The following is a 25,954-nucleotide window of genomic DNA, read 5'->3' as shown; positions in this document are numbered from 1 at the left end:
TTAAAGCAATTTTAAATGTGTTTCTATTGTGCTGTTATATGCACTCATTCTTCACCCTCTTTGGTCCTCCCATTGTACCATGTACATGGTACCATTAATTTTATTATTTCTTTGTTTCTAGATTCTTCATAGGAAACAGTCCGTGTAGTATTATCTTCTTTTATGATGGCTAATTGTGCACTGGAACTGGAGAGATCTCCCAGGTTTATACATCTAGGTCAATAGAATTAATATTGTAATTAATATGTAAGCATTAATAGAATTAATATGTAAGATAAAGGACAAAGTGAATGCAATTCCCCATAGTGATTTCAATGCCACTTTGTACAGAAGTAGAAACTATTATCTTAAATTTCACATGAAAGCATAGAAGGCACTAAGTAGCCAAAGCAATCCTGAGTGAAAGAAGAAATGCCAGAGCTATCCCAATTTCCCATTTTAAGTATGTCAGAGCTATACAGTAACAAAAGCAGCATGGAAAACACCAACCAGATATATAGACCAATGGAGTAAACTTTAATTTAATAATCATCTAATGTTTGATGAAGTCACTACAAACATTACTTTGAAGAAAAGATAGCCTCTTCAACTGACGTTATAAATAACTGGTTATCAACATTTTCTGCTTAAATAGGTGTTGCCCAAGATGATTTCACACTGCCATAATAAGTTCATGTACAAGCCTAATGAAAGTAAACTAAGCCATGATGCTTAAAAGATTAGGAGTATTATACATATTTTTCAATTTATGAGTTGTTCTATGTTTTTAAAATAATCTCTATTGTTATGGGCTAATATACATATGATACAAAACAAATATAAGTATCAAAGAAAAAAATAACTATAGTCAAAGCAGTTCAGGCCAACATATCCTAGACGTTGTGTGTGCACATGGTCAATTTTGCTTATTAGGGAAAATTTCCTCTTAAAGATGCTGTGTTCCATACACAACAAAGATATATAGAAATTTCAGATTTCAACCCCTTTAAAATCTCGAGATCCTTTTAGGACTAAGTTCCGCACTCTGCATTAAAACTAAAAGTTTCTTCAAGATGCTATTCCATACCTTCCAATTATTGTTTTCTTCATGTCTGAAAAAATGACTTACTCAAAGTACACCCTTGCTTCAAAATTATAACCCATATGTATTACTAAAGCTTAGATAAAAAATTAACTAGAAATTTTTGAAACATGGGGAATTCTCTTTTATACTTAAATAAGAATGTGGAAAAATTAACTGAATATGATAAGCCATTTAGACTAAAAGTGAGGACAATGTGAGTAGAAGATGATTGGTGATTTTCAAAGGGCATACGACTTAGAAAATAAGGAGGGTAAAAATTATGCTGTGAGGAAAGCCTGCATCTGTCCCTTCTGAATTAATCTACCTAGAAGTTCCAATAACTTATAGTCCCCTTTTCACTGAATCCATAATTTTATTGAAATTACTATGCAGACTTCAACTACCCAAAAATATTTTCCAAGTGTGAACATCTTTATTCAGAAAGCTATTGATCAGAAATTTCTCAAAGAAAAAATTCAAAAGAAGTCAGTCAAATATAACCAACCTACACCTTTTTAGTTAGCTGACAATAGATATTACCTCTTTTAGATTGGTAATAACACTCTCTCTTTCTTTTTGTACACTTACATACAAATCTAATGCAATCACAGATGACCAATTTATGACCAAAACAATAAGCCCCTCGATCCAATCTCTATTGTATTTAAGTCCCTCTGGACCTAGAGTATAAGTGAACAACTAGGTACACAGCAATGCTCAATAGCCATCAAATGTAGATCCTTGCATTATAAGAATTGAAAGATGAACAGAGGACCAGAGATAGAAAAATAATATGAAAGATGACAAGGGAGGTAGGAAAAGAATAATACAGGAGTGTAAGAATATTATAGTAATGAAGAAAGGGTATTGTGTAAGGATGACTGACCTAATTGATAGACAGGTAGAGTATTTGTAGAAAGGTTAAATGAACTTAGATAAAACTTATCAAAAAAGAAGAGTAATAAGAAGAATATATAGAGAAAAGAGTGAGGTTGATATAGGAGATTTCAACGATACCAATTTAAGAAAGAAAAGAAAAAAAAGAAACAAGAAACAAGACAGCAACCAAATGAAAGAAAACAGAACACACACACACTCACACAGACACGCACAAAACAAAAACAAAAATAACAAAAAAAAAGAAAGAAAAAAGGTGGGGGGAGATTCCTCACTGTTCTGAGTTCTTACCCAAGAGATACTAGGGTTGAGAACCTGGAGTTTAAAAAGCAGGTGACTGTATAAATATGGATGTGTATCTAGGTGTTCAATTATACTCTAGGTCCAGAAGGACTGAAATACAATAGAGATTGGATTTAGAGGCTTATTGCTTTGGTCATAAATTGGTCATCTGTGATTATATTAGATTTGTATGTAAGTGTACAAAAACAAATTGTACAATAACAAATTGTACAATAACAAAGTGTACAAAAACAAAGTGTACAATAACAAATTGGAAAAATCGCAAACCAACAATTTAATGTGTCACCTTCAGCTCCTGGAAAAAAAGCATAGGAAATTATGAAATCAAAATAGAAAAATGAGACAGGAAGTATCAGTGTTCTGCAAGAAATCTACTTACTATCTTACCTATGTAGCAGTAATCCTGGTGTAGAACACCTTAACTATAAAATTAAATTAAAATTTTAAAAGTGGTGAAAATGATTCTAATGAATAGATTTTTCCAAAAAATCTTACTACAAATCAACATTTGTTTCTCTGAAACTATAAAGTGTTTTAGTCTACTTTTTGTTACTATAACAAATGTGTTTGAGCCTGAATAATTTGAGATGAAATGCTTATTCTGGCAATCAGTTCTGGTCCAATACACAGGATCTACTCTGTTGAGGGTCCCTTTTTATCAGTCTAAGGTGATGTAGGGCTAATGTCAAGTGAGTATAAAAAGGAAGTGAGTGTGTAGCCAGGTGTGGTGACTCACACCTGTAATTCTAGCTAATGAAGAAGCTGAGATCTGAGGGTCATGGTACAATGTTCAAAGCCAGCCCAGGCATTAAAGTACCTGAGACTTTTATCTCCAGTTAATCACCAGAAAGCCGGAAGTGGTGCAGTGGCTTAAGAGGGTGGTAACCTTGAGCTGAAGGGTCTCAGGGGCAGTGCCCAGGTGAGTTCAAATCCCATGACAGACAGACAAACAAACAAACAAATAAATGAAAGAAAGAAAGAAAGAAAGAAAGAAAGAAAGAAAGAAAGAAAGAAAGAAAAGGAAGTGTGGATGTGTAAATTTATACCATTCTGTAATAACAAACACAACATATGATACAACATGTATATTATTTAATATGACAACATAACACAATTATGCAAGTGCCAGCTGGGCTAGATCATGGGGGCTGCACCAAGAAGAACTAACCTAATCCTAACCCTTCTCAAAGTGGCCAAGCCTTGATATTGCAATTAGATTAAATGTTTCCTTCCTTAGCACTTCACAATGGAAATTAAACTCCAAGAAATAACACTTTGGAATACTTTCAAATCATATATTAAGCAACTAATCATAGCCAAATGCATGTGTAACTGTCTCTTCTGCTTATTTTCTTACTTCTTCATTTATTGTTTTGCAATCTAGTTAGTGGGAACATGTATCTCTGATGCACTGGTAATGTTAGAATTGCATAACTCTAGAATTGCAGTAGAGGCTGTTATATACAATAGCTGATATTATGCAGGTATGAGCAGAAGAGCCCTCTGCCCAGGAGGAAATGTTCTTCTTTTGACGTCTCCAGTCCATTTAGTCTGGCACCTGACAACATCAGTATTGGCAGCAATGCCATCACTTGCTTTCTCCAGGCATTTATGGATGTCATTAGGCTCTCAGCCTTTTGCAGCAAAAATAAAAAAGAATATATGCTTCATACTTTCTTTAATGTCGTATTTGGCAGCTTTTCTGAGAAATTACTATAGTGTTCTCATTTGCCAGATGTCAATGAAACCTGAAAGAAAGAACAAGGACTCCAGAGATTTTAGGAGAAACTTCATTGTTTTTCTTTAAAATAGAGTCTACTGAAAATGGATGAAGGAAATTGAAGCACACAGACATAGCAATTGCTTTTAAGGTGGAGTCCTTCATGACTTTACAATGTGTACATATGGAAAAAAAATATAAGTTGGCCCATTTAATACAAAAATCAGAGAAATGCATGTGGATATCATGGGAATAGCCTGAAATGAGAAGAGAATGAAAAGCACTGAAGTAAACTCTGAAAATGAAAAATGAAACTTGTAATGAGGAAGGATAGAGAGGTGGTAAATCTTCATGAGCAGATAATTAGAAAATATTCACTACTCATGGCTGGGAATGTGGTCTAGTGTTAAAATGCTTGCCTAGCATGCATAAAGCCCTGGGTTCGATTCCTGGACACTACACACTCAGAAAAATATGAAAGTGGCTGAGTACTAGCCTGAAGCAAAAACTATCCTAGGAAAGTGCTCAGGCCTTGAGTTCAAGCCTCAGTACTGGCAAAAAAAAAATAAGACAGAAAATAATCATCACTCAATCTGAACGAGTGGCAATATTCTGCCAGAAAAAAAATCATACCCTTGGTGAAAGCAATTTATTTTTACTTTATTTGAATATATACATACAATAATTGTTTCTAGTAGTATCAGAATGAGGAGAAAAGAGTGATGAACTACCTCATGTATTAAAATTATTTTTTAGTGATATGACAAGACATACAGACTCCGGGTAATGAAATTAACTTCCCTGATTTACAAGGCTGTTTATAAATTGTAGGCATGCATGTTTTATCTTATTGTTTTAATCTTGGAAATTCCTCAAGGCAAATATAATTGGTATATATGTCAGAGAAGAGAAGACTAGAATTAATTGCACAATAGAGGGAATCACAAGGAGGAAAGTGATTTTCTACCTCTCATCTAGTCTTTTGAATTCTTGAAAAGATAGTCCAGGCAGAAATGTTTAACCTGCTCCTTATCTTCAGCTACAGAATAGAGGACAAATACAAAAATGGCAAGTGATAAACAAGTTAGGAAGAGAATATGGTAAGAAAGGAGATATTTGTATGGTAGTTGACCATGGGATGTTGGCATGTCTGTTTATCTTCAGCCATCTTTGGTTTTATATATGATTATTATATTTAGATTAGCAAGAGTTTAGTGTAGGAGGGAAAAGAGAGTGATACTGGTTCAGTTTCTTGGTTCTTGCTCTTTCAGTTTCCAGAGATCATCAGAATTTATCCTTGCGGGGAACAAACAGATCCTTATAAGATGATTCTTCTAGCTCCAGCAGACAGCCCAATTACAGGTAATTATTCTTATTTAGTTGGGATGTGTTCAGCAATGATTTGATCTTTCAGGAATTTTATTCCCTTTTCATAAACATGCCATTCATGAGGGGTAGGTAATTGCCAAATTTCTGTGGAGTAAGCCATTTAGAATAATGACAAATAGAAAATGGAAGTAGAGCCAGGCATTATGACTCACCTCAGTAATCTAAGCAATTTAGGAGGCTGAGGTATGAGGATTTCACTTGAAAACCAGCCCATGGGGAGGTTTGAGAGACTAATCACTAATAAACCACCAAAGAGCTTCATAAACAGCTGTGTGTGGCTCAAGAGGTAGAGAGCTTGTGGCCAGGATTCAGGCCCTGATTTTCAAGCTTCAGAACCAGCACCATAAAACAAAAAAGACAAAATAAAAATGCCAAAACAAAACAACAAAAAAAAGAAAGGTGAGGAAGGGAGGGAAGGAGGGAGGTGGGAGGGAGGGATGGATCGAGAAAGGAAGGAAGGAAGGAAGGAAGGAAGGAAGGAAGGAAGGAAGGAAGGAAGGAAGGAAGGAAAGAAGGAAGGAGAACATGGAGAAAGAAAATGCTGGCTTTAGACTTTCCTCCTGGTTTCAGTTAATTTAGGTAAACAAAAATAGCTTTAATAACTGTGTCCAATACACTGTTAATTGACTGCAAGTTCTTTCTAGGATGAGAGCAACAGCATTAGCTTTCAGGACGTGAATAGTATGTGAAATTAATTTTGAAAACTTCCTATTCCTAGGTCCAGTCTACAGGATCACTTGTTGATAGAGATGTTTAATACCAATACAGTTTAGTTTTGTTTTTTCCTTAGAGATCTTTTGTGTTTTCTCATCCCTCTTGTCTATTGGCTTCTATCAAGAACTATAGCAAGAGAAACAAATTTGCATGAGATGGGCAATGCCAAAAGTAATTAACATGAAGTAAGCAAACAAGTTAAAGTATGAGATGAAAAATTTCAAGTATTATAGGCCCAAATACCACTGAGAAAATTCTGGCATTTCTGTGGCAAAACACTGTGAATTATGAATTGCTATGTGAAACTGACATAATAGGGAAATATTATCTTAATTCTTGTATTTATATATGCATGTAAATATACTAAAATAGATGTATATATCTATAATATACATATAGATATGCAATATGCTTATACATATATGTCTATATAGTGCCTATACAAACATGGTATATGCATGCATATTATATCCATATCCATATGTAATATATGTATATAATATTTTTAAAACATTTATATATTGACAAAACATAATGTACTATTAATATTAGTTCCAAGAAATTATATCTCCCTTTAGTATTCTTTTATCAATATAATCAAAGTGAATTTTTACAGTTAATTTTGCTATCTATCCTATATGAAAATAAGAAAATAGATTTTGAGTGAAGTTATGAAAACTAATGTGAACATACTTAATGATATTGTTTCCCACCAGTAGGAAGATATTCATTTCAGATTCTGCTGTAAGATGTTGAATTCAACCTTGAAAACCATACTATTTTCTAAAGAGCATTAAAATACTATAAAAATGCATCATATACTACTCAAATATCCTGGGTTGCCTTACTTTAAATGATATTGGTTCTACTTCCAAAATATTTCAACAAGCTATGGCTCTCAAGGTGAGGTTAAACTTGTTTCTTTGAGATTTCATTGAGGTGATATAGAAGATGTAATATTGTCTCAAACAATATTGTGAATAACAAATGCTGTGAAAAAAGATATTGGCTTTGTTTTAATAGGGTCAAACAAAGAGCAGTAGCCAATGAAAACAACAATGAATTATTGAATTTTCCTGAAACTAAAGAAAGCCTGAAATTAGTTTTAGATATTTAAGTAAGATCTAGTTCCAAAGGGAATGCTTGAAATGCAGCTATTGTGTAGATTGTGTTTGTCAGGAATATATCCTTAGCCCTGGTAAAAGATTCCCACTTATTTGGTCCCTTGTGAGGAATGAATGCTTTTTTCTAAAAATGAATACAATGACATTATTTATGTGAAAAATTAGACATATACTAGAAAGTACTGTACAAATATAATACTCTGTCTCTGAAAATCACTTTGTAAGATTTAGCTGATTGTTTTTTAAGTTTAATTTTTTTTCAGCTAGGATTAAGTTGATATAACATGGAATGGTGAGAATGTTAAAAAGGTGGCATTGATCGAGATACACAGTATTTCACTAACTGCGTTGTGAAATGCCAACTCTATTGTACAATTATTTTAAAATAACTTTTAAAATATAAAGGAAAAGTAAAATACAATATTTGCATTCCACCAACTGATATGTTTATATCACAAATACACAAAACACACACACACACACACACACACATATATTATTCAAATTAAACATGTAGGAAGTAGAGAACTGATTCATAGACCCAGTAAGACCTCGATGGGCAGCATTTCATTTTTTGTCAGTCCTGGGCCTTGACCTCAGGGCCTGAGCACTGTCCTTGGGCTTTCTCAAGACTAGAGATCTACCACCTGAGCAACGGCACCAGGCCTGGCTTTTTTTGCTATGTATGTGGTACTAAGGAATTGAACCGGGGTCTTCATGCATGCTAGGCAAGCAGTCTACCGCTAGGCCAAACTCCAGGCCTGTGAGCAGCATTTCAGTGAGTAATTTTTTACTTGATCGTGCAAACTTCTACTCATGGAAGACAGACATTATAGTTTAGTTTTCACTAATTTTTATCTCCTGTTATGTGAACTGAGATCTTAAGTACATTGAAAACAACAACCACAAAGAAAAACTTCCTGTTTTCATATCCTAGAGATGATGCATTTAGCATCATCTTATATGGCCATATGCACATACCTATTGAGCAATTGTGGTCCTCTGTTAGGAGAATCCTAGGTATATATTAATTATTAATGAATTAATAAATGAGAGAAACTGTGAAGTCTATGTTTCTTTGCTTCTGGCTTACTTTACTTAATATGATTTTTTTCCCACATCTTTTCATTTCCTTACTAATGTGGAGATGAGATCTTAAGTAAAATTGACCTTGAACAAATCAATATTAAACTGCCTCCATATTTGCAAAATCATCACTGTATATAGTTTGATAGGGGTATAGAACTTTTCTACTTTTGGTACTGCCTCTTCATAAAAAACAAGTCTGAAAAATTTAATCTGGTTTACTTTAGAATTAAACATTAATTTCAGAACTCCAGAGTGGTGAACAGTATTATCCTCAGGCTCCTTTTCAAATTGCCATATTCTCTATTTGATGTAGGTATTATTTTTTGTGTGAATAGGTAGTAAGAGTATGAGGCAAGCATTGTATCATTTAGTATAGTACTCTGTGAGTAGAGACAAGAAATGAAATAGTGGTTTGTTTACTGCGATGTGTAGTAGCAGCCAACTGTTTTCTTTAACCAGTGGAAGAAAATTTGCTTACTTTATTTATGTAGCATTGCCTTCTTGTCTATGATTACTTCTATATCATCAGATTGTGGGACGTAAATATTTCTGTACCTGCCTATGAACAATGTAATATGATAAAAAAATTACAAATAGGTCAGTATTCTTGTAGCAGAGGACAAAGGAGCAGAAAATAAACTGTACTCACTAAGCATGGTTTTCAAAGTAATCAGAAGGAAAAGGTCAAAAAGTCAGGACACACTGAATATAGAATTTTGGGCATTGAGCTACGTGAATGAAAAAGAAAGTTTTTTCTAGGAGAATCCCAGATGTGCACTACTTAATGCAAATGAGGTAAACCATGGAGCCTATGTTCCTTTGGGACTGGCTTACTTCACTTAATAGGATTTTTTCCCATGTCTTTCCATTTCCTTACAAATGTGGCAATGTTATTCTTTCTCATGGGAGCACAGAATTCCACTGAATATAAATACTACATCTTCTTGATCCATTAATCTACTGTTGGCATCTGGATTGCTTCTATATCTTAGCTATGGTAAATAGTGCTGCAATGGACATCATTGTGCTAGTGGCTCTAGTATGTCCTTGTTTCTGAAAGATTGTATAAATGTCAAGTAGTGGAATTTCTGAGTCATAGGGGAGCTCTATGTTTAGTCTTTTGAGGAACTGCCATACTGCTTTCCATAGTGATTGAACGAGTTTGCTCTCCCACCAAAAGGTAGTAGTGATCCCTCCTGGCCACATCCCCTCCATCAGCTGTTGTTATTAGATTTATTGATCATGGCCGTTCTAACTGGAGTGAGGTGGAATCTCAGAGTTGTTTTGATTCACATTTCTTTTATGGCCATAGGTGTGGAGCATTTGTTCATGTATTTATTGGCCATTCTTATTTCCTCTTCAGAGAAGTCTTTCAGTCTATAGTTCAATAGGTAGGTGGATATGGCCAAATAGGATAGAATAAGGGAAATGATTCCAGGATATGGAAACAATACTTTTATTTTTGTCTTTGTTGTTCTAAATCTACTGTGTACATTTACTTCTCTCCCCCCCCCCTCTGGCTTACTTGCTCTCTCCTCTTCTTTTTTGTTTTGTTTTGTTTCTCTCCTTCTGGTTTATCTCATTTTGTCACTCTATCTGACTTTGGTACCTGGTATATTGTATATACATTTGTTTTTTATTTAAAATAGGGAATGGAAGGGGAAAACGTGATGATTGTGAGGGGGTGGGGGGGAATTCGGAGAAAACATGGGAAAGGTTATCAATGTTCAGTAAATAACATATCCATTACCTGATAAATATAACTGCAACCCCTCTTTACATCACCCCCAACAATAAAATACAATTGAAAAAAAAAGAAAGAAAATGAAAGCTTTAAGAAGCAAAAGACAATGACCTAACACTGAAAGTTTTCCACTGTTACATTTGCAATATGGATTTTTAGATTACTTTGAAGAGGTTCTCATGAATTTGTAGATTTCTCAGTGCTTATATTGCAGCAAAGTTATAAAAGGCCTTGCAGGTACTGCTAGAAATCTTAAATTGTGAAAACACCTATGAAATTATATTCAAATTTATTGAAAAGCCTTAGGGTCTGAGGAGAAAAGCAAGAAATAAATATTAGGAAGTTTATATGTGTATGTGTTTTACTAAGACTGAAATTATAATTTATTTTCTCATTTTCTGAATAGTATAAAATACTTGAAAACTAATAGGACACATTGCTTTTAAAGTGTGAATAAGGAACCAGACCCAAAGGCTTCATATATAAACTCTAAGCTAAAAAAAAGACAACCATGTTTATTCAAGGGATACTTGAACTTCTTAATTTAAGTCTTGAGTTATGCACAGTTGCTTGATAGAATTACACTCATTACTGATTAAATAAACTTATAAATTATAATAAATTATATCCTGGTTTACGTGGTCTTGGAGATATAAACATAACTACATAGGCACAAAATCTATGATGGGCTATATACTCTATAGACATAATGGTTTATTACATAGATTAATAGGCATCTATGACATACAAACCCTCAGCTTACTTTTAATTATGGTCTAAAATCTATGTGCCATTGATTGTATGTAGAGATTCCCTTCTTGAATACTTGTTTGTTAAACATGACATTTGAAATGTGATGTAAAAATCAATGTTAATAAAATCTAAAAAAAAACAAAAAAATTAAATTTAAATTTTATTTTATTGCTAGGTTGATGTATACAGCAGTTAGTTACTGTTGTCAAGTATGGGTAGATTATTTCTTGAACATTGATACCCTTTCCTCTGTTTTTCTTCCAACTTCTCCCCTACCTCCCACTCCCAATTTGTTTTTCCCCTTCCTTTCCTCATTTCAATGAAGCAAATACACACACACACACACACACACACACACACACACACACACACACACTATACAAGGTACCAAAGCCAGATACAGTAAAAACATGTGATATACCATAAAGGGGAAAAAGGTTAAAGAAATGATTTTACATAGTACATTAAGAACAACAAAGATAAACCTCTTGTTTACATATCCTGGGGTTCATTTCACTTAGCCTCATCCTATATGGCCATATATATAGTTTTTGAACTATTGTGTGCAATTGTGTGCTAGGAGAATCCTAGATGCATATTAACTATTGGTTATTAGATTTCTTGATCATGGCCATTCTAACTGGAGTGAGGTGGAATCTTAGAGTTGTTTTGATTTGTGAAATTTCAGAAATTTTACCGACTCTTTTCCTTTAGATGATCTTTTGATGTACAAGGTTAACCAGGTTGACTTGGTTAACCAGGGTGTAAAAATAATATTGTGACTCAGTGCTGAAAGTGTGAATAATGTTCAACTGTGTATTTGAATTTAGTTTAGTTTTCCATTATGTGTGCATTATATGAATGTTAGAAAATTGTTGGGCTTACCTTTCAAATGAAATAACATGGATATAAGAAATGATGTGAATGAATATATATATTAGCATTCAAATTTTTCATTGCCCTTTATAATATACAACTGGTTCTTAAAGAATAACATATTTTCTTATGATTTCAAAAGTTTTTTCCCCCAATCCCTACAGATAAATTACAAAAACTTCAAAATAGACAAGTTTTGTGTAATTTGAAAAATCCATAACACAAAATTATTGAGACTAAGGATAAAAGAATTAATATTTAAATCAAAATTTAGTTACTGAACAATGTGAGCAATTTTTTTGCTAGTATTGGGCTTGAGCTCAGGGCCTGAGCACTGTCCTTGGACTTTCTCTAGGCTAGGGCTCTACCACTTGAGCTTCCATACTACTTCCAGCTTTTTCTATGTATGTGGTTCCCGAAAAATCAAGCCCAAGTCTTTGTGCAAACTAGGCCAAACTCCCGGCCTACAATGAGCGAATTTGATATACAAGAAATATTGTGATTTGGCAATGATAAAAATGCATCCACTTGGCATTGCTTATCTTTGGACTTCCTATTCATATATTTGTTTATTTTGGTTGAATACAAATTAGCACTCCAGGGTCCAAAATCTTACAAACAACTTATTTCATGCATAATTTAAATAGTTTACTCATTGTTACCGTGATGTACGAAATAAACTGCTATAACTAAGAAGAATTTTATACAAGAACAGACAATTTTGCCTGCACTATTATGTCAAAAATAATAATGTTCCTTCTACATTGTCAAGCTATGTGGTTAATTCCATGTATTCTGACTGCCAATTAAGATTTAAACAGCATGGACTAATTTTATATCTCACAGCACATAACCTCTGACCATAAGACAATTTATTATGACACTCCTTACTTTTGGTCATCATAAATTAAGTTCAAGTCATTGTTTTCCTTGGCTGTACTAGACTTCATGGGGATTAGTGGGAAAATAATCTGTAAATAAGATGTTAAGATCCAGAAAGAACTAGATAGACTTTAGAATATTTGTGTTAACATATACAATATAAAACAAGTACCAAATATATTCTAGAATTCAGCAAAAAGGAAAACAACACATACAGTACTGTTTTTAATATGTTGTATGTATACATACTTGTCTATGTAGCATCTGGTGCTGTTCAGTAGAGTTTGCTTCCTTTCCCTTCCCTCCCTTCTTTCCATCCTTCCTTTTGTTTTCTTTTTCTTCCTTTCCTTTCCTTGCTTTCCTTCATTTTTGTTTTTGTCCAAAGTCAGCACTAGAGCACAATTACATCAGCGAGGTTCCTAACTCCTGAGCCAGGAGTTAAGTCCCTAGAATCCATTTCTTTTAGAAGAAATCTGCTGTTATTAAGATTTTTTTTGTTGTAACCCACACTTAGCATTACACTTAATGGCAAAAAGCTAAAGCCATTCCCTCTAAAATCAGGAATGAGACAAGGCTCCCCACTCTCTCCACTCCACTTTAACATAGTACTAGAATTCCTAGCCAGAGCAATAAGGCAAGAAGCAAGCATAAGTGGGATCCAAATAGGGAAAGAGGAAGTCAAACTTTTCCTTGTTGCAGGTGACATAATTCTGTATTTGAAGAACCCTGTAGACTCCACTCTCAAGCTGCTTGAGATGATTCAAAACTATGTCAAGGTAGCAGGGTATAAAATTAACCCTCAAAAATCAACTGCCTTCCTCTATGCCAAAAATGAGAGGAATGAGGAAACAATCAGGAAAGCAACTACTTTTACAATAATCTCAAAGAAAATAAAGCATCTGAGATCAGCTGAAGATGGCGGGGGTTCAGGGTGAGATGTACTGAACTCCTGCCAAGATTCATTTCCTTGCAGTGCAGGAGACAGTCCTCTGTCAGAAACTGATCCTAAGTAAGGTTTAGAACCACAGAGAACTCAGGCAGAGAGGAAAAAAAGGCAGAATACCGGTGCAAGAAGAGAGCTTGGAGCTCCTCCACAGAATGGCTGGGGAGACAAAGGCTCTTCTGAATCAGAGCAGAGACAGCACTATCTTAGAAGTGCAGAGCTGCCGGCTGCAGACAGAGCCACACAGAGCCTGCGTGAGCCCAGAGCCGACACCCGGCCGTGCACAGACCTGCCAGCTGCACGGAACCCGAGAATCCTGCAATTTGTGAGTACCTCCAAGGAGAAGTTTCCACTTCTGCTTGCAGAACAGCATTGGGAGGGAGCCCCTCCCCCACCAGCTGAGAGCAGCTTCATCTTGACTGCTGGCAATGACCCAGGCCAAACCAATGGGAGCCTGAGAGGTGTTGCTGACAGCGCCATCTTTCTTACTGTCAAAGGATTTCCCAGAAATCCCTTAGCCGAAAATCCGGCCCCAGTGCTGCTGAAGTCCAGACCCTGTGCTGGCCACAGACCTGTAAAAAAAGCTGCCTGTGGACCTTTCAGCTTTTTTTTTTTTTTTAATCAAACAAGCAATCTGATCCGAAAAACCACAAAGGCAAATCACAGGAGAAAAAGACTTTGTGAAGTGTTTAGATCCCAAATTTAATGGAGACACAAGTTTCCTATCCTGCCCCCCCCACCAAAAAAACAAACAAACTGAAGAATACCCTTTTTTTTCTTCTACCCCATTTCATTTGAAGTTTTAGATGTTCTTATTTTTCTCTTTGCCATTTAATATACACCTTTTTTTCTAATGTTATGATTCATTCCTTTTTTTTTCTTTTTTTCTTCTCTCTTTTCCCCGCAATCCTGCTGTCACTGTGGTCATTCCTAGAAACACAGTGACAGCTCTGAGTACAGTATGAATAAAAATGATATCCATATTGATACAATCACCTGCTTTTTAAACTCCTGGTTCTCAACCCTAGTATTTCTTGGGTAAGAACTCAGAACAGAGAGGAATCTCCCCCAACCTTACTTTTTTTAAAATTTTTGTTTTTGTTTCTCTTATTGTGTGTGTATGTGTGTGTGTGTGTGTGTGTGTGTGTTCTGTTTTCTTTTATTTGATTGCTGTTTTGTTTCTTTTTTCTTTTTAAAATTTGTATCAATGAAATTTCCTATATCTACCTCCCTCTTTTCTCTATATATTCTTCTTATTACTCTTCTTATTTTGATAAGTTTTATCTAAGTTCATCTAAAATTTCTAAACAAATACTCTACCTGTCTATAAATATAGGTCAGTTATCCTTACACGATAACTTTTCTTCATTACCATAATATTCTTACACTCCTGTATTATTCTTTTCCTACCTACCTTGTCGTCTTTCATACTATTTTTCTATCTCGGGTCCTCTGTTCATCCTTCAACTCTTATAACGCATGGATCTACATTTGATGGTTGTTGAGCAATGCTGTGTATCTAGGTGCTCACTTATACTCTAGGTCCAGAAGGACTTAAATACAATAGAGATTGGATTGAGGGACTTACTGTTTTGGTCATAAATTGGTCATCTGTGATTGTATTAGATTTGTATGTAAGTGTACAAAAAGAGAGAGTGATATTACCAATCTAAAAGAGCAAACATCTAGTGTCAGCCAACTAACAAGGTCTAGATCGGTTATATCTGAAAAATTATAATCTTGTTTAGTATTAATCTTGCTCCCATATTCAAATGGGCAGAACAAGAAACTCAAGAAAAATGTCAAATCAATGAATAGCATCTCTCAACCAACAGAAACAGGCAATGGAGCAGTCAGTGGCAAATCAAGAGGAGGGCCTTCCAAGTGCTATACAAATGCAATTGATTAACATCGTAAATGAAAAATATAAAAACATAAGGAAAGAGCTAAGGGAGGAAGCCACAACTAAACAAGAGCAAACCATAAACAAGGTGATATGTGAAAAAGAAGAAGCCATAAAGGAGGCCATAATAAAGGTTTTTCAAAGAAAAATGGATGAATTCATAGAATCCACAAACAAAAATGTGACTGAACTCCAACAAATGTCCAAAGAGAAAAAGCTGCTGAGATAACCACTCAAATGGAAATCAACGAGCTAAAGAAATCCAAACATGATCTAAAACAAGAGATGCAAGGCATCAAAAATGAGCAATTAGAAGCAAGGGAGATGAAGAATAAAGAAGATAGCTTTGATAGCAGGTTAGACAATGCAGAAGAGAGAAATTCCAGGATTGAAGATAATTTAGTTGTTATAGAAAAAGAACAGAAAATGAGTCAATTGAAATCTAGGAAATATGAGAGAGCACTACAAGAGGTCCAAGATACAATTAGGAAGCCTTATTTAAGGCTAATTGGTATTGAGGAGGGTCTGGAGAAAGAGGTCAATGGTATTAGAAATATACTTCAGGGAATAATCTAGAGAACTCCCCAAATATCCAGAAGGGCAGGCCCATCCAGATATAAGAAACTTTTAGAACCCTTGACCAGAAAAGGACATCCTACCGCCACCGTATAATCCGAACTGGATCAATAGAGGCCAAAGATAGGATGCTAAAAGCAGCCAGGGAGAAGTGAACAATCACGTGTAAAGGCAAACCAATCAGAATAACCCCAGATTTCTCAGTAGAGACCATGCAAGCAAGAAGAGATTGGAAGAATATATATTATGCCCTGAAGTCAAATAACTACCAACCATGAATACTCTACCCAGCTAAGCTCTCATTCATAACTGAGGGAACAATAAAAACATTCCATTCCAGAGAAAAGCTGCAACACTATGTAGCAACCAAACCAACATTACAAAAAATTCTCAAAGATGTTCTCCACATAGAAAACCAACACAAATGTAATACAGAGAAAGACATGGCACCTAAAACTCATAACATCTAAGTACCACCCAAACTATCAAGACACAGGCCCTAATGAAAGCTTTTAAAAATGGCAGGAACTAATAAATATCTCTCAATCCTAACTCTCAAATATCAATGGACATAACTCTACAATTAAACGGCATAGACTGTCTAGTTGGATCAAAGAGCAAGATCCATTGTTCTGCTGTCTTCAAGAGACACATCGTTCGCAAAAAAACAAACATTTTTGGAAAGTGAGAGGTTGGAATAAACTCTATCAAGCAAACTTCCCACATAAACAGGCTGGAGTTGCCATCCTCATATCAGATAAAATAGACTTCAAACTAAAATTAGTGAGAAAAGACAAAGAAGGTTACTACATACTACTAAAGGGATCTTTCCTCCAGGAGGACATAACCATCCTAAATATCTGCACACCCAATCCTGGCGCTCCGAACTTCATCAAGCAAACTTTACTTTCACTGAAACCATACATAGATAGAAACACGGTGACTGTTGCTGACTTTAACATACCTCTCTCACCTTTGGACAGATCAACAAGGCAAAAACTCAACAGAGAAACCTTAGAACTGAACAACTATATAGACCAACTAGATCTAACAGACATCTGCAGATTATTCCAACCAGCAACAACACAATATACATTTTTCTCAGCAGCACATGGAACATTCTCCAAAATAGACCACATTTTAGGGCATAAAACAAACCTGGGCCGATTCAGAAACACTGAAATTATTCCCTGCACTCTTTCAGATCACAAGGGCATCAAATTGGAACTGAACACCCATCTCCACCAACGAAAATCCTGTTACTCATAGATATTGAACAACACATTGTTGAATCACCAATGGGTCATCGAAGAGATCAGAACAGAAATCCAACAGTTTATGACATTTAACAAAAAGGAGCACACAAAATACCAGCTGCTTTGGGACAGAGCAACGGCAGTACCCAGAGGAAAATTTATAGCTCTGTTTGCCTACAATAACAAATTGGAAAAATCCCAAACCAACAATTTAATGTGTCACCTTAAGCTCCTGGAAAAAGAGCAACAAGCCCACCCTAATCCCACTAGAAGGAAGCAAATTATTAAAATCAAAGCAGAATTAAATGATTTGGAATCCAAAAAAACTACAGAAAGTAGCAACGAAACAACGAGTTGGTTCTTTGAAAGAATTAAAAAAATTGACAAACCCTTAGCAAATCTTACGAAAAAAAGAAGGGAGCATACTGAAATAAACAAAATTGCAGACAAAAATGATAATAGCACTACAGAAATTACCAAGATCCAGAGTAGCATGAGGGAATACTTCTCAAACCTTTACGCCAATAAATTTAGGAATCTAGAAGAAATGGATGAATTCCTAGCCAATATTCCCACACTGAACCAAGAATAACTATCCCAACTAAACAGGCCTATTTGAAGCCCTAAATTAGAAATGGCAATAAGAGACCTTCCACCTAAGAAAAGCCTAGGGCCAGATGGATTCACAGTTGAATTCTATAAAGTCTTCAAAGCAGAGCTCACACCAATACTCCTCAAGCTCTTAAACGAAATTGAAAATAAATGTTCTCCACTAAACTCATTCTATGAAGCCAGTATAGCCCTCATCCATAAACCAGACAGAGATTCATCAAAGAAAGAGAGCTATAGACCCATTTCTTTGATGAAAATCAATGGAAAACTTCTCAACAAAATACTGGCCAACCATCTACAACAACTTATCAAAAAAAATTATACACTATGATCAAACAGGTTTCATCACAGGGAGTCAAAGCTGGTTCAACATACGCAAATCAATTAATATAATTCAACACATCATCAGAAGCAAGGACAAAAATCACATGATTGTCTCAATAGATGCAGAAAAGGCATTTGACAAGATCCAACACGCCTTTATGTTAAAAAAAACTGTAGAGAAACTAGGAATCCATGGAACATTCCTCAATATAGTAAAGGCTGTGTATGACAAACCCACAGCTAGTATTCTACTTAATGACAAAACGCTAAAGCCATTCCCTCTAAAATCAGGAATGAGACAAGGATGCCCACTCTCTCCACTCCTCTTTAAAATAGTATTAGAATTCCTAGCCAGTGCAACAAGGCAAGAAGCAAGCATAAAGGGGATCCAAGTAGGGAAACAGGAAGTAAAACTATCCCTCTTTGCAGATGACATGATTCTGTATTTAAAGAATCATATAGACTCTACTCCCAAGCTCCTTGAGCTGATTCAAAGCTTTGGAATGGGAGCAGGGTATAAAATTAACCCTCAAAAATCAACTGCCTTCCTCTATGCCAACAGTGAGAGGAACGAGGCAACAATCAGGAAAGCAACTCCTTTTGCAATATCCTCAAAGAAAATAAATTACCTAGGAATTACCTTAACTAAGAATGTAAAGGACCTTTCTGATGAAAACTTTTAAAATCGTGAAAAAGGAAATTGAAGCAGAACTGAGGAAATGGAAAAACCTCCCATGCTCCTAGATTGGAAGAATCAATATCGTGAAAATGACAATCTTTCCAAGGGCTATCTACAAAATCAATGCAGTACCCATCAATATCCCAATGTCATTCTTAAAGAAATACAAGAGGCAATCCAAAATTTCATATGGAATAATAAAAATCCCCGTATAGCCAAAACACTTCTTAGCAGAAAGAACAGCACAGGAGGAATTTCAATACCAAACTTTAGACTCTATTACAGAGCTATATTTATCAAAACAGCTTGGTACTGGCACAAGAACAGGCCTGAAGAACAATGGAATAGAACTGAAGACCCAGATATTAAACCACAGACCTATGGCCACCTAATCTTTGACAAGGGAGCCAAAAAAATAGAATGGAAGAAAGATAGCCTCTTCAACAAGTGGTGCTGGCAGAACTGGTTAAGCACCTGCAGAAAACTAAAGTTGGATCCTTCTTTGTCACCCTGTACTAGAATTAACCCCAAATGGATCAAAGACCTGGAGGTAAAAGCCAACACACTGAAAACTTTACAAGAAGGAATAGGAGATACACTAGGCCTCCTTGGCACAGGTCAAAACTTTCTTAATAAGGACCAAGAATCACAACAAATCAGAGAAAGGCTGGATAAGTGGGACTGATTAAACTGCAGAACTTTTGTATGGCAAAGGACATGGCTAGTAAATTAATTAGGAAGCCTACAGAGTGGGAGATCTTCACCAAAAATACAACTGACAAAGGCCTCATATCTAAACTACATCAACAGCTCAAAAAATTGAATCACTCCAAAACTAATCTCCAAAGTAACAACCATCCCATTAAAAGATGGGCCAAAGACTTAAAGAGAGTCTTCTCTAAAGAAGAAACAAAAGTGGCCTATAGACACATGAAGCATTGCTCAACATCTCTGGTCATAAAAGAAATGCAAATCAAAACAACTCTAAAATTCCACCTCACTACAGTTAGAATGGCCCACATCAAGAAAACTAATAACAACAGATGCTGAAGGGGATGTGGCCTGGAGGGATCACTACTACACTGTTGGTGAGAGTGCAAACTCGTTCAACCACTATGGAAGCAGTATGGCAGTTCCTCAAAAGACTAAACATAGATTTCCCCTATACTCAGCAATTCCCCTACTTGGCATTTCCCCAATGATCCAGAAACAAGGACATACTAAATCCACTAGCACAAGGATGTTCATTTCAGCACTATTTACCATAGCAAAAATATGGAACCAACTCAGATGCCCCTCAGTTGATGAGACGATCAACAAGATGGTGTTTATACACATTGGAATTCTATGCTGCTGTCAGACACAAAGACATTGCCCCATTTGTAAGGAAATGGAAAGACTTAGAAAATATTATATTAAGTGTAGGCTCTTGGACTCTCCTAGCCGACGATTACAATAACTCAAAAACCTAGATACATAAGGCCATATAGGCTGAGGCTAAATGAAACGACCTCCAGGATACAGAATCAAAAGCCATACAATGAGTGGTTGTTGTCCTTAATGTACTATGTTATCTCTCATTTCTTTTGCTGTCCCTTGGCTTTCTCATATTGTTACAGTATTTTGCCTTGTTATCTGATATATTGTATGTATTTGGTTATTTGAAATCAGATAGGGAAGGGAGAAAACAAGATGGGTAGGGGTTGGGGAGGGAATTGGGAACCAAGACATGAGAAAGGGTATCAATGTATGTGAAGTAATGCACCCTCTATCTGGTGAATATAATTTAACCCTTCTATTAATTACAATAAAATATATGAAAAAAGAGATTTTGTTGTTTTGTGTCGTATTGTCTGTGTTGTGAATTAATGGCTTCTTTCTTTCTAGGTAGGTGCTCTACTCCTTGTATGACAGTATTAGTCCCAATCTACTGACCTTCAAAGTGTGGAATAAATTCAACCATTTGCTGTCCATAGAACAATGGTAATAAAATTTTATTAAAATTTACTTTGTTGAATATCTTCATCTAGTCATTATATATTGCACAAAAAGAATCATATAATTGATGAAACTCTAGTTTTGATATTTTAGGTAAAATTTATCTATATTCTTATATATGGTAAAACATGTAATTTTTTATATGTAAATTGGTTTGCAATTAAACAGTGGTAAGTGAACTTAAAAATACTAAATTTCAGGAAACAATTTCCAAATTTTAACTATTATTGATGGTCCATTAAAATTATTATATTTTGTTATTAATGAATGTTATACCTCTCTTTTGGTGACCAAGTTGAAAATTAAACTTTCTTCTAGGCATGTATGCTCAGGAACAATGCATGCACATGAAATTCTCTCCTTAATTTCTCCAGCCAACTGTGCAACATGGTATCATTCTCCGCAGGAGGGGAGGACTAATTGCAATATCTCTACAAGGTAATCATGCTAATATATTAGTATATCTAGTTCTTCAACTAGACTTCATGTTTTTATCTTCTCTCATTTCCCTCTGATAAATTGAATCATATTTTTTCATTTTCCTCTCATTTTTACCCCAAGGTATAATCGAGACCAACATTTTGAGTTCAGTGATAATTTAAATACACTTCCCCCCTGTTTGATGGTTTTTGTGATGTTTGTGTGGTGTGTGCATGTGTGCATGTGTGTGAGGGTGTGTATGTGTGTGTATCAGTGTGGTGTATGTATAACACATATGAGTTGGTCTGTTCCTGAGTGTCTGATTACATTGTATCAGTGCTCTAGAGTGGGTTTAATTATGCTATTATAATAACTTCTATGCACCTTTGTTTAAAAATTATTTAATAGTTTTAAGTCCATAAAGCTACAAGGAAAAAACCAATCCTTTCTGAAACATTAAATCATTTATATCACCTGTTTTCTTTTGAAAAATATTTCTTTGACTTTCTTGATAAAGACCAAGAATCACAACAAATCAGAGAAAGGCTGGATAAGTGGGACTGCATTAAACCGCAGAGCTTTTGTGTGGCATAGGACATAGCTAGTAAATTAATTAGGGAGCCTACAGAATGGGAGGGGATCTTCACCAACCATACAACTGACAAAGGCCTCATATCTAAACTACATCAACAGCTCAAAAAATTGAATCATTCCAAAACTAATCTCCAAAGTAACAACCATCCCATTAAAAGATGGGCCAAAGACTTAAAGAGAGTCCTCTCTGAAGAAGAAACAAAAGTGGCCTATAGACACATGAAGAAATGCTCAACATCTCTGGTCATAAAACAAATGCAAATCAAAACAATGCTAAGTTCCACCTCACCCCAGTTAGAATGGCCAGGATGAGGAAAACTAATAAGAACAGATGCTGGAGGGGATGTGGCCAGGAGGGATCGCTACTACACTGATGGTGGATGCAAACTCGTTCAACCACTATGGAAAGCAGTATGGCAGTGCTAAACATAGAGCTCCCCTATGACCCAGCAATTCCACTACTAGGCATTTACCCAATTGTCCAGAAACAAGGACATACTAAATCCACTAGCACAACAATGTTCATTGTAGCACTATTTACCATAGCAAAGATATGGAACCAACCCAGATGTCTCTCAGTTGATAAATGGATCAACAAGATGTGGTATTTGTACACAATGGAATTCTATGCTGTTGTCAGAAAAAAATGACATCACCCCATTTGTTAGGAAATGGAAAGACTTAGAAAAAATCATATTAAGTGAAGTAAGCCAGACTCAAAGGAACTTAGGCACAATGTTTTCCCTCATTTGTCATAATCAGTAAAAACCTTGGGGTCTCCTAGCAGAGATTTGCAATAGAGCATAACCTTGATACAAAAGGCCATATAGTATGATAGTAAATGAAAGGACCTCTAGGATATAGAAACAAAAGCCATATAATGAATGATTGTTGTCCTTAATGTCCTATGTTATCTCTCATCTCTTTTGTTGTCCCTTTGGTTATCTCATATTGTTACAGTATCTCACTTTGTTATCTGATATATTGGATATATTTGTATTTGATTATTTGATATTGGATAGGGAAGGGGAGAAAACAAGATGAGGCGTGAGGGTGCGGGGGAGGGAAATGGGGACCAAGACATGAGAAATGGTATCCATATATGTGAAATAATGTACCTTCTATCTGGCAAATATAATGTAACCCTTCTATCAATTACAATAAAAATATATAAAAAATATTTCTTTGAGTAGATAAAATGTACCATCACATGACACTTTTTTAGAAGGAGACGGAAGAATTATTTCAGTGTGCATTGTGTATCCTTTAATATTATTTAAATATTTGTGATATGCATAGAAGCTTTTAACATAGGAAGAGAAATTATTATTTGTATATATAACAGAGTTATCAATCTAGCTACTTATCTGTCATCTGCCTACATCTCTATCCCTAATTATCCATTATTTGTCACCTATCTATTTATTCTCCATTTCTCTATATTTTATATCACCTAATTATCTGTATGTATATCTATGTCTACCTACCTCTGTATGTATATCTATATTATTCTGTATGCCTTTAATTCTGTTTCTATTGTCGTTATCTCTATCTCTGTTACAGGCCAATTCTCTCTAATATATAGTATCACTGTATTGAAAATAGTGATAAACCAGGGGAGGGGTGTGGCGTAGTGGCTCATGCCTATAATCCTAGTAGCTACTCAGGAGGCTGAGATCTGAGGATCAAGGTTCAAATCAGGCCCGGCACAAAAGGACCTGAGACTCTTATTGCCAATTAACCTCTAGAAAATGGGAAGTGGGGGTAAAAGTGGGGGTAAGCATGCAACGTTTTTTTTTTTTGTTGGTTTTTTTGTTGTTTTTTTTTGCCAGTCCTGAGGCTTGAACTCAAGGCCTGGGCACTGTCCTTCGACACTTTTTTCTCAAGAATAGCACTCTACCACTTGAGTCTCAGCACCATATCTGACTTTTTCTATGTATGTGGTACTGAGGAATTGAACCCAGGGCTTCATGCATGCTATCCAAGCACTCTACTACTAGGCCACAGCCCAAGCCCCTAAGCATGCATCTTTAAGGGGTCATTTCGCTGGATGTTGCTAACAAAGTGCAATATATTTGGTGATAAGTAGTATTTTTCTTTATTACATTAATGGACAACATGGATGCTTAATCATTGACAGGAATATTCTACCAATAAACTAATAATTAGAGTACTGTGAAAAGTGAACAGAGTTTTACTTTCCTCTTTTAAAATTCTTACTTCTACCTGAGAAACAGGGACAAAAATGATAATGCTTTGATATGGGAAGCACAATCAAATTTATATGGAGAAGTGTGTGCTAATGTTGAAGAAGAGATGCTGACTCCTACTTTCTTGCTAACAGTTCAAAACTTTATCAAGGCTATTGCCCTTGTTTAACAATACTTTCTCCCCCAAGAAATCTGTAGCAAATTATTGCTTTAATAGCCTTTTAAAAATCATTAGCCATTGATTAGTTCATCCGATAGCTGTTTAGAATCCAATAAAAATCCATTCTCCATTTTTGTTGCTTTTATACTGAAAAACTTCTAATGCTAATATTTATTTATTGAGTTTATACTTAAGGCATCATGGTAAATAATAAACTTATCATCTTAAGAATCTTCTGTTTACTGTTTCTGTTTTACATTTGACTTAAGTTGACATAGAAATCTTAAGTTCATTGTACAGTGCATGGAGTTATTACTCAGCATATAAACAAATCTGATGTTGGAAAATTCATTTTCAGTAGCATACTCTACAGTGCTTCTTATCTGGCTTTGACTTTAAAAATTAGGCACTACTCCTTTACCTTATGATCCACTTTAATTACGTGCCTATCTATTCTTTTATCTAGTTTAGGTAATCGTAATTGCCTTAAAGTTGATATGTAATATCATTTCATTTACTTTACATTATTTGTTAAAGCATCAAAGGTCTAGAGGAATGGGAAGTGATTACTTTTTACAGGTTCTATTTTTTAGAAGAAGAATAAGCATGACAGATGCTGGTCACTCATGCCTGTCATCCTAGCTACTCAGATGGATGATATCTGAGAATCACAGATCAAACTATCCCAGGCAGGATAGTCAATGAGACATTTATCTTCCATTAAATATAAACCTGGAAATGTGCTGTGGCTCAAAGTAGTAGAGTGGTAGTCTTAAGCGGAAGAGCTCAGGGAAGGTGCCCAAGCCCAGAGTTCAAACACCATAATGGTAAAAAAATATGCAAAGTTCCAAATGCATGTTCAATATATGTTCCAAAGTGTTAACTCTTTCTAACCATTACTTCTCTGTCTTTCCTCCACTTGATGCCATAATTTTGGTATAGTTTGCAAACTAGGCAGACCCGCTTAAATCTCACTTGTACTTCCATAACTAGAACATGACCTTGAGCCATTTATTTTATCTGCTCAGGTCTTTGATTTGTCATGTTCAAAATTATGGCATAGTATCTCAAATGATTACTTTTATAGATTATATACAATAATCGACCTGTAATACTTGTCATAAGTCTTTAGTAAATGCTGAATCAGAACTCTTCACATTTTTCCTTTCCCCCTTAATTGTGATGTCAGTAAGAATTCCCCTTGCTGACCTAATAACTTCAGGCACTATAGTAGACTGGGGTGCCCAGTAGCTGAGCTTTGCAATGCATGCTATCACAGCAGCACTGAGAGCAAGCTTCCAGCTCACTTCCCCTCCCTCCCCCATCACAAGGATTAAGTAAAGCTGGAATCTCTTGAAATGTGATGCTGTCTTAGAGTCTTTTGGAACACTTCATCCACCCATTTTTCTTCCATTATATGAGAGTCTAGTAAACGTGTAAACATTGATGAAACCCCCTTTCATCCTTTTCTTGCTTCTCAGTCTGGCTTGCTATACTTTTACAGGGAGCTATCCAGTTAAGGTCTTTCCACTTATACTTTCCTCTTCCTGTGTGATCTTACAGAATTTAGACTTATTTTTTTGCCAGTCCTGGGCTTGAGCTCAGGGCTTGAGCACTGTCCTTGGACTTTCTCAAGGCTAGAACTCTACAACTGGAGCCTTAGCATCACTTCCGGCTTTTTGCTATGTATGTGGGGTACCAAGGAATCGAACCCGGGTCTTCGTA

The 25,954-nt window shown here is 35.5% G+C and overlaps 1 long non-coding RNA gene across 1 annotated transcript; it reads left to right on the top strand.

Moving 5' to 3' along the window:
- Positions 1-13,672: 13,672 nt before the first annotated feature.
- Positions 13,673-21,341, top strand: LOC150055714 (uncharacterized). The gene is made up of 3 exons (XR_016537453.1): positions 13,673-13,822; positions 20,735-20,830; positions 21,164-21,341. It is a non-coding gene; the product is annotated as an uncharacterized LOC150055714 (long non-coding RNA).
- Positions 21,342-25,954: the final 4,613 nt, after the last annotated feature.

The sequence above is a fragment of the Megascapheus bottae genome, chromosome 13, assembly GCF_031878675.1.
Source record: "Megascapheus bottae isolate mThoBot1 chromosome 13, mThoBot2.hap1, whole genome shotgun sequence".
Taxonomy (NCBI): Eukaryota; Metazoa; Chordata; class Mammalia; order Rodentia; family Geomyidae; genus Megascapheus; species Megascapheus bottae.
Note: the sequence above shows the minus strand (reverse complement) of the source record. Positions and strands in the feature narration are given on the sequence as shown.